This window comes from Ciconia boyciana, chromosome 1 (genome assembly GCF_034638445.1).
Source record: "Ciconia boyciana chromosome 1, ASM3463844v1, whole genome shotgun sequence".
Lineage (NCBI taxonomy): Eukaryota > Metazoa > Chordata > Aves > Ciconiiformes > Ciconiidae > Ciconia > Ciconia boyciana.
The window spans coordinates 60476836-60490198 of NC_132934.1; the positions used below are offsets into that span (position 1 = coordinate 60476836).

At 42.8% G+C, this 13363-nt stretch overlaps 1 protein-coding gene across 1 annotated transcript in view; it reads left to right on the forward strand.

Moving 5' to 3' along the window:
* Positions 1-9064: 9064 nt before the first annotated feature.
* SYN3 (synapsin III) overlaps positions 9065-13363 on the forward strand; it is a 206733-nt gene continuing 202434 nt past the window's right edge. The window contains exons 1-2 of the mRNA XM_072870318.1: positions 9065-9178; positions 12662-12736. The gene's annotated coding sequence lies outside the window, so the exon portion shown is untranslated. The remainder of the gene's footprint in view (positions 9179-12661; positions 12737-13363) is intronic.

Below are 13363 nucleotides of genomic sequence, written 5' to 3' on the forward strand. Positions count from 1 at the left end.
TAAACAAATCAACCCTCAACCCAAACAAAATGGAAGGGAGTATGGGAAATCATGGTGGTTCTACTTGCATATGAATCTCTCTCCTTTGCACAGGTAGGCTTTTTTTTTCCTAACTGACGTTCCCAAGATTTAGCTTTTTCTTTATTTCTTACTTGTGATGTACATATTATGAACCAGAGGGCTTTAACTCAGGGTAAGGGCTGCTCTGCCCTCATCCTCTGCATCCTGAGTATTGTACACTTTTATAAAATAAAAAAAAAAGTATGTTGTTTTTCTCTCCTTCCTTGAAGCAGAAGGTGTTTTGTTTTGTTTTTCTCCTTCTTAACAACTGACAGTACATAATCTGGGACTGTATCTGTCTGTGTAGTGACCACAGTGAACTTCCTTGTATCGTAATGGTTTGAAAGCCTGGAGGACTTAAAGACATGTCAAGAGTCATTAAAATGTAGAAGCTTCATCCACCCACAGTGGTTCCTGTTGATCTTTTTAACTTTCACTACAGTAAAGAATCCTTGGGTATTTTCCTTCTCTCTGTAATTAAAGCAGACAGAAGACTTCTCTGTGAGGTTCTCTGTCTGTTGAATTTCACACATTGCTTTATTTAAGTAAACAGACCCCATAAATATGTATGGAGAAGAAGTCCCAGCACAAATAAATTGTTACAGCTCTTTTTCAGAAAATATAGACCTCTCTGAGTGTTTTACTGGTAATGCTTAGCATGTAGTTGCACTGGGTGTATATTGCAAGATGGTTTTGAACTTCTGCTCAAAGTCCAATGTTGAATAATGGAATGGGCAGAGATTGCCCAGCAATGCTCACAAGGAAAGGGCAGGTGCTATTGCTACAACATTTGGGGCTCTTGGTATTGTCTTTTCTTCTCTGTGCTGTCTCTTAGAACCTACTGAACCAGAGAAGAGAAAAGAAGCTCATGTGGAAAACAGCGTTTGACTGAGATGTCTAAGGTCATCTGGGAAAGAGTACCGGGTCAGGAAGGTATAGAAATATTGAATCTGTTCAGAAACACCCATCCAAAAACATAAGAAACTGGAGAGAGAAATATACCAAATAAATACATATAATTTTAAACCCATGCAAATGGGAAAGACATCCATCCTTTTGTCATTGTGTCATTTAGGCAGCAGCAGAAGTAGAAACAATTAAGAAATAGAGAAGACCCCATGGTAGAGACCTGCACAAAGTCTTGTCTGAGCTGTAGATGTGAAAGCATTCTCCCGGGTGTTCAGGAGACAGGATTACCATGTGGTTTTGCCTAAGTGTATTTGTGGGACAATACTGAAGAAAACCAATGAAAATTGATGGGGTATCATTGCCCATCACTTACGTGCTTTATAGACATAACATGTAACACGTTTTTTACTACTAAGGCTGTAAACAGTCTTAATCTGTTCCACGGTCCATAAAGCTAGAGTTGCTGCCTTATGAGAATGTGGAAGCATACTTGCATGGCACATGGTACCGTGCTGCGGACATCAGAGCTGGGGCTACAGCAGTAGCGACCAGGACCAGGACGAGCTGAGCTGCATGAGTGTGCTCCTCTGCCTAAGTGGGCTGACCCTGCATCTTGCACAATAACGCAGTTGGGACAGGATACAGACCTGAACTACTGTAGGGACCCTCACATGCTGCTGGGTGCTGCATAGACATGCCCTAAGAAATGTCAGGAGTGATTCTGATCTATTCAATCCCAGAAAATTATCCCCAAAGAAGAACAGGCTATTTCCAAAATTACCCTGAGTCACATTATTTATGATACCCCAGAGGAGATATCAAAGGTACTGAGTGGCAATGGTGGTCAATACCTACGCTGTCCTGCTGTGTCATTGGTCCTTGCAATTCTGTCTGGTGCTGTAGCATATGCCCAGCTTTCTGTCAAATTCATTCCAGCCTGCTGCTGCTGTCTCGTTCCCCTTTAATGTGCTTTGAGAAAGGCATTTAGCCATCAATGTTAGGGAACATGTTTGTATTTTGGCTCTCTTACCAGTCAGTGAGTGATTCTAAATTAAAACATGACTTTTCTGTTAACATTTTATGTGGTTTCATTTTACAGCCTTATGAGTAGCTTCTCATTTGATTCCCATACCCCTGGGAAGTGAGCTTAGTTAAGGTGTATGGGGGGGGAAGCAATTTCTCTTTTTAACTGAGAGCAACATGGGAGTCTGGTTATGACTGGGTCATTTAGATCAGTATTAATTAATTGTCTGTGGGCTATACAGAAATAGCAAGTGGCTACTCAGAGGGGCAAGGAGGGAAGAAGAGTTCTTAGGGAAACTGTAAAAATTCTCAAGATATTTGGGATACGTGGTTAAGAGGATATGGTCCTAAACTATGAATTCAAAGTCTGTAGTGAATGCTATTATGTTGAATGGCCGCAGGGTACAGCCTTTATCATTTTAGGCAGAACACTAGATAATAAAAATGGAAAACTTTGCTTAGAAAAGATGGCCTTTCTGGCATGATATATGGAGGTAGGGGTAAAAAACTGATTTTGTTGTGCAGTAATAGGTCTCAAAAATATGCCTGAAATACTGAAAAGCATCAAGAATTCAGTGTGATTACAGGAAACAAAAAGTAATATTAAAGTTGATGAAACAGAAAGTTTCTTCTCTTCTCTTTCTTGTTAGATTCAGTCCTACACAGGATAAGACTTGGCAAATTAAGCTTGTTTTGAAAGTAAAGTCACAGGTGTGTGTCTAATCTTCCAGGTATTTTTTACCTGACTTTGTGCCTGTGCTTAGTTGATGTCACCATTTTTTAAACGAAATTGTATTTTGACATACTAATCATGTCATTTCAGGGTGTAGGTATTCTTTTTTGCAGCTCCAAACATCAGATCCCAGGGGTTTTTATTCATACTTGAAGCTTATCCCTCAATTATGAACCCTGAGGGAAGGAAGCTGGGTAGACCTGGGAGAATGAGACAGCCTCTCCCACACCCAGTTGGCCAAGGCACTTCATGAAGTCCCGTACAGGGCTTTCCATTTTGCTTTCTAGTGGCTGATCTCACTTACTCCTCATCCAAAAGTGCCTGAGCTTTTATAAGCAGACAGATTTCTGGTCAAAAATGTTGTGTTTCTTTTGCATTTGCCATATGGGACACACTGTTAAGTCAGTGCTGTAAACATATGTCTATGGCCAGCTACAGCAGTGATCCTCAGAGACATTGCAACAACTACATGGGGTATCTGGTATTGTGAAATCTCCTGCTGTACAAGCTGGTGATTTCTATGCTTGAGCTCCTTGAATTATTGATCTGTGGAGTTGATGGAGAACAGCTGAGCCCCAGAAAAAGCTCAGAAGCAAGCTTGGAGTCTGTGAAGGCATTTATTTTGGTTATTACAGATATACATCACTTGCCCCGCAACCAGTGTGCATGCAAAGCAATGTTTCACAGCGAGACATTGTCTCCAAAGCCAAGGCCACTTTGCTCTTGAGTATTTTCTAGGGAAGAAAACCCAAACCCACTCAGTGCCCTCCGGGATGGTTTCCCCCAGCACGCCCTCCAGTCCTTTTTGTAGTTGCCTGGCAACCAGGGAAGGGAGGAGGAGGAGGATGTGAGAGCGTGGAGGCACCTGAAGAAGCAGATTATCTGTAGCAAACCAACTGGCCAAATCAGCTCTTGGTTCTCTTGAGCTACTCCATTGCAATAGGACATCTGCACTGGCCCTTTTTAGATGATTGTCTGCTGAAGGTGAGGGTGGTCCTGCTTTAATTTTACATGAGTTTCACCCTAATATGAATCCTTTGTCATTGCCAGAACTATTCTTCCTGAGTGGGAATAAGTGAGGTAAGAAAGATTTGGTCAGTGCACAGAGATTACCTGTGGTGTCTCAGCTACACCATGTGATTGAGCAGTGCCCCTTGGCTTAAAGGAAGCCAAAGAAGAATTCAGCTCAACTGTCCCTTCTGAACATGATGTTTAGCCTCAGATTTTGTACCAGATGTTCTCCCTGGTTGTTAAAAGGGCTAAAAACTCTGGAAGATGAAATAGGTTTATCTAATTCAAGAAAGCAAACAAACAAAAAAGCAGAAGTTTCTGTCTCCAGTTAAATATGTCCAGTGTAGGATTTGTAGTTTGGATGAAAATATTCTTAGAGGCAACAGGGATGTGAGAGAAAGAAGTCAAAGCTGTGGTCTGTGAGTAACAAGCTACTGACATGAATCTCACTTTCTGATGAGTGTCTTGGCCATTGGTCATCCATTCAGTCTTTGGCCCAATGTTAGAGGAGTCTCTATACAGTAAAATAATTTATGCAGGAGGTATAACGATAGTCTCTCTTCTGAATAGCTGATAAACTCTTGGTGCAGCTATTTTCTGCCCTGGAGAGGGCCCAGAGGTGACTATCCAGTTTGCTTGTTCAGGTTTGGGCCCTCTGTTTCCTGCATCCTAAACGAGTGCCATAACATTTGGGATATTGCCTATGCTGACATGGAATTAGGGCACGTCTCTCTCTTTTCTAGCCTTTGGGATGGGGAAACCTGTCCCATCAGTAAACAAGAATATTCTTTTCACCTTGGAAACTTCCACAGCCTGGGAACTGTGTTTTGCAAAATATGGCAGGTGATCTGGTGAAGAAGTGGTGTACTTGTATTTTTAAAGTTGATTGCTATTAAATAGATTCTCACTCAAAGAGCCTCAAGGGAAAATATGGTATTTGTGTTTTCTTGTGTTAGAATAGTACAATGGGATAAAATATGGCTTTTTAAGACCTCATATTGCTATGGTGTTTGAGATGACAAGAAGTCACTGCAACCAATAAACTAATTATAGAAAAAAGTTACTGAAGTAAGTAAATAATGCCAGTAGAAAAATTGTTGGTTGGTTGTTTGTTTTCCTAGATTAAGACATGATACCTAGAAGGTCTTGAAAAGTATGTTAAAATAACAAGTCGCTATTGCTGAAGAATGAAAAATTATTTTAATTAGGAGCATGTTTGTGACACTGAAATGTTTTCAGTGGGATGGTAATGTGCTTCTTATAGAGACCACCATACACATATGCAGTAGCATTGAAGCCCCAGGATGATGCCTCAGTCTGACTACATAAAATGCAGCTTGTCCCAAAGGCATCTCACTTCAGAAAATAGCATACCAGACACTTCTAAGGAGCCCATTCCTGTTCTGCTATGCATTGCCCTTTCCTTCTTCTCTCTCTCACCCTGTCCTCTGTTCCTCAGATTTATTTCTGTGGAACCTGCCACTTGAATGCCTCTGCTGCTGTTACACCATCCTAAGAACATGTTTGCCAAACTGACAGCTGTTAAAGAGGGTGTTGCAATATACTCAGCATGAAAAAAATGCTCACTTCAACCTCTCATCTCTGCTGTGTATTGTGGGTCCAAAACAAGCCTACATGGCTTGTGTGCAGCCCAACCTACTCCTGCTGCTACAATGTCATTAGCTAATAAATGCTTTTTGCAAAGCTTTGGCAAAATAGCAGGGGAGGGTGGGGAGGGGTCATGAAAAGAAATAGCCAGTCTCATTTGCAAGTAGATAACCAGTTAAAGACTTGTTTTATATTCAGTTCCAACCAATCAGAGGTTGGACCTTATTAACAACCTGTAAAAGTGGTACCCAGGCACGAGGAAGAAGACCCCATCAGAAGATCAACACCTCCAACTCAAGGTTCTGAAACGTTGCCACAACACCCCAAGTAAGGCAGACTGACAGTCAATCTTGGGACTCAAAGGGTGAACACGACATCAAATAAGGGTGTACTTATATCTTGAAAATGCATACTTGTTATTAGTGGTTTTTTTCATAATTTCTTGAACTTTTGGATCCATGTAGTATGTATGCTTTTGCCTTGGCAAGTATCCTACTTGGAGTATAACACTGACAACAATACAATCATATATGTCTCCCTAAATTTCTCAGTCGCTTCTTGTTTTTATCTCTAAACACAGTCCCTCTCATCTGGGGATGAAGAGGGAGGGGGAGAAACTTCCACAGTTTACTCCATTTGCCTGTGTATTTAATTTTCTCTAATTTTGAATATGCTCCCACTTATTGTTCCTACCCTCCAAAAGGGGCTTATGCCCAGTGAGACATCATTTCAAAGGAGAACACCAAAGCTTCCAATGGCAATAAATTGTCTGATCAAAAATAATTATGAGGAAGGAGAGGTCTTCCATATAAACTACAAAGCTTTCTGAATTTTTTCCAAAGAAATGTTCTTTGTTTTCATCCAAAAATACCTCAGATATTGCAATTGAGAACCAAAAGACTTCACTGAAAAATTTCTACTAAAATAGTTATTTTCTTAGAAGGCTTACAACAAAAAAAATGTTCAGCTGAAAAAAATTTACACAGAGAACCAAAAAAAAAAAAATTACACAGAGAACCAGCTTTGATGGAAAATATTCAACAATCCTACTAAGGATTTAATTCCTGCAGAAGACTCTTAGTACCTTGTCTTCCATTTGCTCAGCCTGTCACCTTCTTCTGATACCTTTCATCCTGCTTTTTGTCTTGCCATTTTGTTCTCTTATTCGCTTTAATTCATTTCTTGGGTTTGAAAGTCTTGGAAGACTTTGCTCAGCTTATTCCAACTTATGGAGGGTTTCTACAAGCAGCAGCTGGGACCCTGCTTCCTCCTCTCCCTCCCCATCTACTCTGTGAAAGTGTCATTCACCTTTACTGCACCATGGAATAATGATCTGCCTTTCAATTCAGTGCTTGTCTTCAGTGAAGCCTCCTGCCACTTCTCCTATCCTGCCTCGTATGTTTATGTACTACTTCTGCCACTTCTGTGATTGCTCTGTGGGGCTCTCAGCTGAGCACCTCTCACCAGAAGTAAATTCATATTAGTGCTGGGAGAGTTGGCTTGTGCCCTCTTTAGCCAAAGATTTGCTCCTGATTATTAAACCCTTTGTTAGGGAGGCTTTGATGCTAGGAATTAACTTGAAAGGGATTTGATAACCAAGGGCCATATTCATGATGCAGAGCTCTCCATTGAAGAGCTCCGCCCCCCCCAGCATCTCCTGAATTTTGAGTAGATTCTCTAGTTGTCATGGAAACAGCCTAATTTGCTCTCTTTTTGTGATTTAAGTAAGCATCATATAAAAACTCTTCAATAAATTATGCTAAAACATCCTGAGTTTTGGTAGTGACATCGGGCAACTTGCCACGTGGCTTAATTTAATTGCTCTGAAGCTATCACCAAGTGCATAATTTAAGGTTTCCTTTAACACAAAAGCTCTTAAAAGTTTGGATGGCTGCAAGGGAAAGAGGAGGGGGAAAAGAGCAGCTGCCATTCTTCGAAAGTGAAGCATCTTCAGGAGCGGGAGGGCAGTTTTGTCCCTTTTTGTGGCAGAGAAATCCATAACAGACAAAGGCAAAAACTTGGTCAAGACTCTTACTTTTTCTCTCCTTAGACCACCTTGAACTTGACGGGAAAGGCAAAAGCATCTGCCATTCCTGTGCCCTATTCTCCTGGGGAAGGCAGCATGACTCTCCATCCTGCACCAGGCCTGTGACAGAAGTAGACAGCCCAGCAATTTAGAAGGTGGCAATAGCCATGGGTTATCCCAGCTTCCTGCCAGTCCTTTGCCATGAAGGCAGTGCCTAAAGAAAGACATTGCCTTTAGGAAAGCTGCTGGTCTCTCACTGGTGGTCTGCCTGTGTAGCTATGCTGGTACTTGGCCTTCAACCATGTGTCCCTACCACCTCTGGAGGCAGAGCTAAGGGCTACCCAGGCAGCCAGTCCTGAGCCAAACTGAGAGCTGGTGCAGGAGTTGCTTGAAGGAGTTTGGGCTCTAGTGCAAATTTGAACCTCACATTATTATGATAGTAGGTATATAGACTCTGCTGAGTAAATATTAGCACAGGGGAAGCAGAGCGCAAAGGGTGTTCTTGGACTCTAAGGGTCGCAGGCTCCTGTAAGGGAAGAAGAATGGCTTCTTCCTCCTGCCTATTTATTTTTCATTTACGGTGAAATGATGTGGTTGTTTGTAAATGCTGCGCACATGAATGTGTACTAGCAATAGCTTTCAATATTGCTGTGAATGGTCATTAAAAAGCCCTCCTGGCTGCTTGGTCTGATCTGGGGGTGGGAGGGGTTGTCCCACTGAGCTCCTCCACTTCCAGCATTGGTCCCATAACAAAAAACTCTTCAGGCAAATGAGGTGGTCTGAGGCTTGACTTAGATAGTGGTGACTCTGTTAAGGGATGCTGCAGTGCTCTGTAACTCTTCAAACAAAGCATCACCTGAGGAAAAAGAGCAGTATTCATTTTGGGAAAACTACTTCTTGGGAAATACAGGTGTAGTTAGTTGTCACTACAAATTTCTGGTCAGGAAAAAAAAAAAAACAGAACAGCTTAGTCATTTGGTCTGGGGGAAAACTGCCACTTTGGTGTGGTTTTTTGATGTGGGGATTCAAACTCCCACAGCAGGCATGTGAAATCACAGTCCCTGAGCCATGCGTATATGAGCCTTTCTCTTTTGGGAACCATGTACTTGCATCCCTTGGGTGTCTGAACTGACAGGATGACAGCACAGTTGCTGAAAAGAAGTTATCATGATACAAGGCAGACTCTCCCATTTCCTTGTGATCTGCTTGTCTTGTCACTCCCTTCTGCAGAACAGTTCTATTCTTTTCTCACGTCTCGCATTCGGGAAAGAGGCAAAGTGTTTGATGTGCTGCAGTATCGCTTTGCCTGGGCAGAAATCTCTGCATCCACTGAGATGGTAATGACCATTCACCAGGGAAATACTGTGTTGTCGGCTGGGGATGGATGTGCAACAATAAAAAGGGAATGCCATGGCTTTAGGGGGAGGAGGAGAAGAGGGATGGAATGGGAAATACAAGTGGGTAACCTAAGGTCTCCTTTCAGGAGAGTGACAGATTCTGGTTTCTTTACCCGCCTCTCTTTGATAAAAGCCTGCCAGTGGGGGTGAAGTCTGTGACACCGGAGCCTGCACACCCTTGTTGTTTTACTAAATTATTCATCCTGTTCCTGTGATAATATAGTTATAAGGAGGAGCCTAATTGAATTTACTGTCTGGCTTTGGCCAATAGGGTGATAAGGATCCAGCAGAACGGGATGACGGTGAATCCTGCTAGTGTGCTGTGAATGTGAAGCAGGAGGGACTGGCAGTTTGTGTGCAGGAGGGAAAGCAAATCAGTCCAGGGCTCCCGGATTAGCAGACTAAGGAAAGGTAAGGGAGCGAGTGGGAAAGGGATTTGCCAGAATCATGTACTGACCCTGTGCTGCAAGGGTGGTTTTATTTATAGGAAAGCACTCTGCAGGCAACGTTTTCCTGCAGGGTTTGGAGGGAACAGGAATGTGTGTGGTGGCACTTGCTCAGTGCACGTAGCATGTGCCTTTGTCTTTATATGTGCTGCAGGGGTTTATAACATTGCATGTTCATTGTGCATGTCTGTACGGAGATGCCTGTGTTTTATGTGGATAGAGCAGCAACATATGAAGCCTCTGCATTATAAATGTAATGAGAGGAGTCAAAAAGGAGAAATTACCTCATGGGCAGTGTGGGGAAAAAGAGTCATGCTTTCTGGTTTGATTGAAAATGGAAATGCTGAGGCTTTTAGTGAGCTGTTTGCAAAAAAAAAAAAAAAAAGAGCAAGTGTGTGTGAATCTGTCTGTGTATGTATGGGATCTGCAGTGAGATGTGAAAATGGGAAAGAGGAGGTCAGACTGGAGCATTAGTCATGGCAGGTGGAGATAAATTGCAAGCAATCTATGTAATCAGATTCTCTAACATGGAGAGTGCAAGTGAGTAGGAAAGTGAATTAATCTTATCTGCTGAGCCAGCTACACCTGGAAAGCAAAGGGGCAGGGGCGGGGGAATCAGGACAGGTTATCTCACTGATTAGAAGAACTGATGGTCAAACTGTCCTGTTTGCCTGCTGCTACAGTGATGACCTATTGAGTTGCTTCCACAGATTTGCTATCTCCCTCTTAACGATGCGAAGAAAGGGCGAGCATCTCTGAGGATTGAGTTAGAGCTCACAAAATTAATGTTATCTGGAAGAGCAGGAGCAAATTAGCCTCTGCTCTTCCCTTTCACTGCCTTTGCTCTGATAACAAGTGACTGCTAAACAGACAGGGGCAGGTGGGGTAAGCTGGATTACAAATGTGACAAGTGGCATTAAGCCATGTAGACAGGGAATGTTGTTTGCAGTGATGATGCTATAATCGCACTTCTGCAGCTCACATCTTTGCAAGCCTTTAAGACAAGGCTGTCCCAAGCTAGGTAACCTTAGCCCAGTCACTAACCAGAGTAGGGATTGCAGCTTACTGTAAGGCATTAATAGGTTTAGCTGCTTCTCATATGTTTTCACCACCTCATTCTTTTTAAGCCAGGATCCAGAGGAAAGTGGTGTTGAGACAAAGATGTTGCTCACCTGTGGATATCTGATCTCATTTGGAAGCTAACTCATGATGAGTGCTGAGGGAGGTATGCTTTTTCTGCTTGCTCAGAAAGCAGTAGCCAGAAGCTCCCTCCAAAAAGAGCAGTAAGACAGAAAGCCCCACAGGGAGAAGCAACAAAATGGCTTGTCTTGGATTAACCAAACCGGTTTGCCCAAATAAGTTCTCCTCCCTCCCTGACACCGAATCTCTTGCATCGGGGGCTAACTTCCCCCTACCCAAACTCCTTTCTTTTCTGTGGTTTTCTCATGCAGCCCAAAGACGGGAAAATACAAACATGACTGATATTCCCATCAGAGACCACCTCCCTGCTCACGTCTACCCTCTGCCCATGAGGTCTCCTGAAGTCTCTGGGATGTGCTGCTGGGGGTGGTGGGCTGAGTCTGACCCCCTCTGCCTCACAGCTTGTGTATGTGCCCCAGGTGAGACTGAAGGGGCACTCACTTGGCACAGGTACAAAAAGGCTCCACCTTACAGAGGATATTTGTATTTGATGATGGAAAACCCAAAGGGAAGGTGCTGCAGATTCCCATAGGACAGAGCCATGCTCTTCTCATCTCACCTGGAATAACTGACTGAAAAACAGGTCTAAGCCAGGGCATACACGGTAAGCTAGCAGGTTTATGTCTCTTGATTTCTCATGCCTTTGCCATCCTTCAGCTCCTCTAAGTTAGAAAAAACATGGTCATAGTTGAGTTTGACTCCAACTTTCAAAGCACTCACTGCAACAGAGTGAGCTGACAATGAAGCAAAACAAGCCTGGCCACCTGAAAATAAACTCCCCAGTAAAGCTGGCTTCTGTCCCCTTACCTCTGCCCCAGCAAAAGAGCAATAATTAAATAACTTGCTTATTCACATACTTCCAAAAGGCTGCAGAGCTTCCAGATGTAGAGCAGGAGGTTCTCCTTACTAAAAAGGGGGCAGATACTGGACGTACCTGGAGAGTCCATCTCTTTGTGCATCAGAAGAAGCCGTTTGCACTTGCCTGTTTTGGGATACGCATCTTCCTTGGGAGAGGCACACGGGGGGTTTGGCTGGAGATGCATCCCTCTGATGCTGCAGCGGCGGTAGCCTGGCATTGGCTTGCAGCATTTATCACCGGTTGGGTGACTACATTGTTTGCTTCTGCCCTCAGAGTCAACAGTGAAGCTCAGGAACGGGCAAAACGCCAGCGTATTCCCAGGGAAGCTTACGTCATTGCCAATTCACTGGTGCCAGAGACTGTGCTGGAAACCTGAGGTCGCTTTTGCCATTAATTGCCCAGATGATTAATTCATGCAATGATATCATTTTCCTGGGTGGAGGTTAGGAGGTTATGTACTCTAGTAATGAGGGGAGTGATGGGATGCAAAACTTGTGCTCCTTATTGATGTTAACACTAATTACAACAAGCTAGCCACAATGTCCTCCAGATCATCCTTCCTCCCCCAGAAAGGGTACTATTTTTCTCTGGCTCTCCACTCACTCTTCCTCTTTTTTTTTTCCTTTCTTTCTTTCTTTTTTTTCTTTTTGCATGTGATGTGTGAGCAATTACTCTTATGGGATTTGTAGTATTGCAAATTCTACCCTAAAGGACTGAAACATAGCGCCCTTAACTTTTACAACTCCTTCTTAAGAAGGCTTGTTGCTTTAATTTTAGCACTTAATTTGGGTTTTTTCCACCTTGCAAATCTCATTCCACCTTCCAAAAATTCTTTGTATATATGTCATTTATATTGACCTTTCCAGCAAGAAAAAAAACCCTGATTATCCTCCTTCAAAAAAAAGAAAAAGGGAAAAAAGCGAGTTTGGTTCTTATGGCACAGTGACTGGTGTATTGTATTGTGGCATTCTCCCCTTAGAGGATGCTGCTCTGTCTATAGGGGTGTAGGATCACTTTTTAGTCAGTCTGGAAATTATCCAGAATGTTGGGTTTTGCAGCAGACGCTTTAGGATGTTTTATTCTTTTTTTAAGTTTTTAGGCTAAAAATCCCTTTCCTGCCACTTCAATAGCTAAGCAAATAAGCCCAGAATTCCCAGATGGGTATAACAAAGAGGTGCCCTGGCCCAGGTACAATTAATAGCTGATAAAGGTGCAGCAACTTGATCTGATAATCTATTGGTAGGTGAAACTGCTAACTCGAAATGTCAAGCAAAACACCCAGGGCATTTTCAGAGCTGTTGTAAGAGCGTTTTCCTTCAAACAACGTTACTGCTCTGCCTCCTGTATCCCTCCCCCTCGCTCACTCCAGTGTTTCTCTTCTCCCCTCAGGCCTCTGTGTTTTTGGCTGGCTTGCATCCCCAGAGGTGTATAAAGCCCTGGATCATAAGTTTTCAAACAGACTCGGTAAGACCAAATGGAAATCTTCCAATTTCTAGATATGCTTGTTTGTGGGATAAGATGGTTTCCTCTCTGCTTAAGCAGTGGGGAAGCCATGCTCTCTCTCCATTCTGGATAATTTTTCACTTCTTCCCATCCTTCATGGTTTGTCGTGGTATTCTCCTACCTCATCCAGACATTAGAAAATGTCAAGGAATTTTTCTTGAATGCTGACAAACAGCAGAGATCAGATTAGCAACTGTAAGCAGATCTGTTACTGGTTCAGTACTGTAGACTCATATATTTATAATATGGTTATCAAGGAAAATTAAGTGATTATGCAGAACTAACGATGTCTGTATTAATGGCTGTCAGGTTCCAGACACTCATCTATTGCCTGTTTAATGAGAAATAATCCTACCGTGTCTGTGCAGATCAAACACTAAAGCAAGGGTGCAGTATGATTTTGCTGCCATTAGCAGACTACACTAGCCACAGCAAAGGTGGCCCAGGGCACGTGCTTGTAATTTAGACCCTGCTCATAAAGGGGAAAAAATAATGAGATGGCCTTGCAAAAGCAGGAGAAAGAGTCTGTGATGTGGCCTTTGGGGTGGAAATGATCTTTTGTCCTGGTGACAGTGCTCTAACATCAGC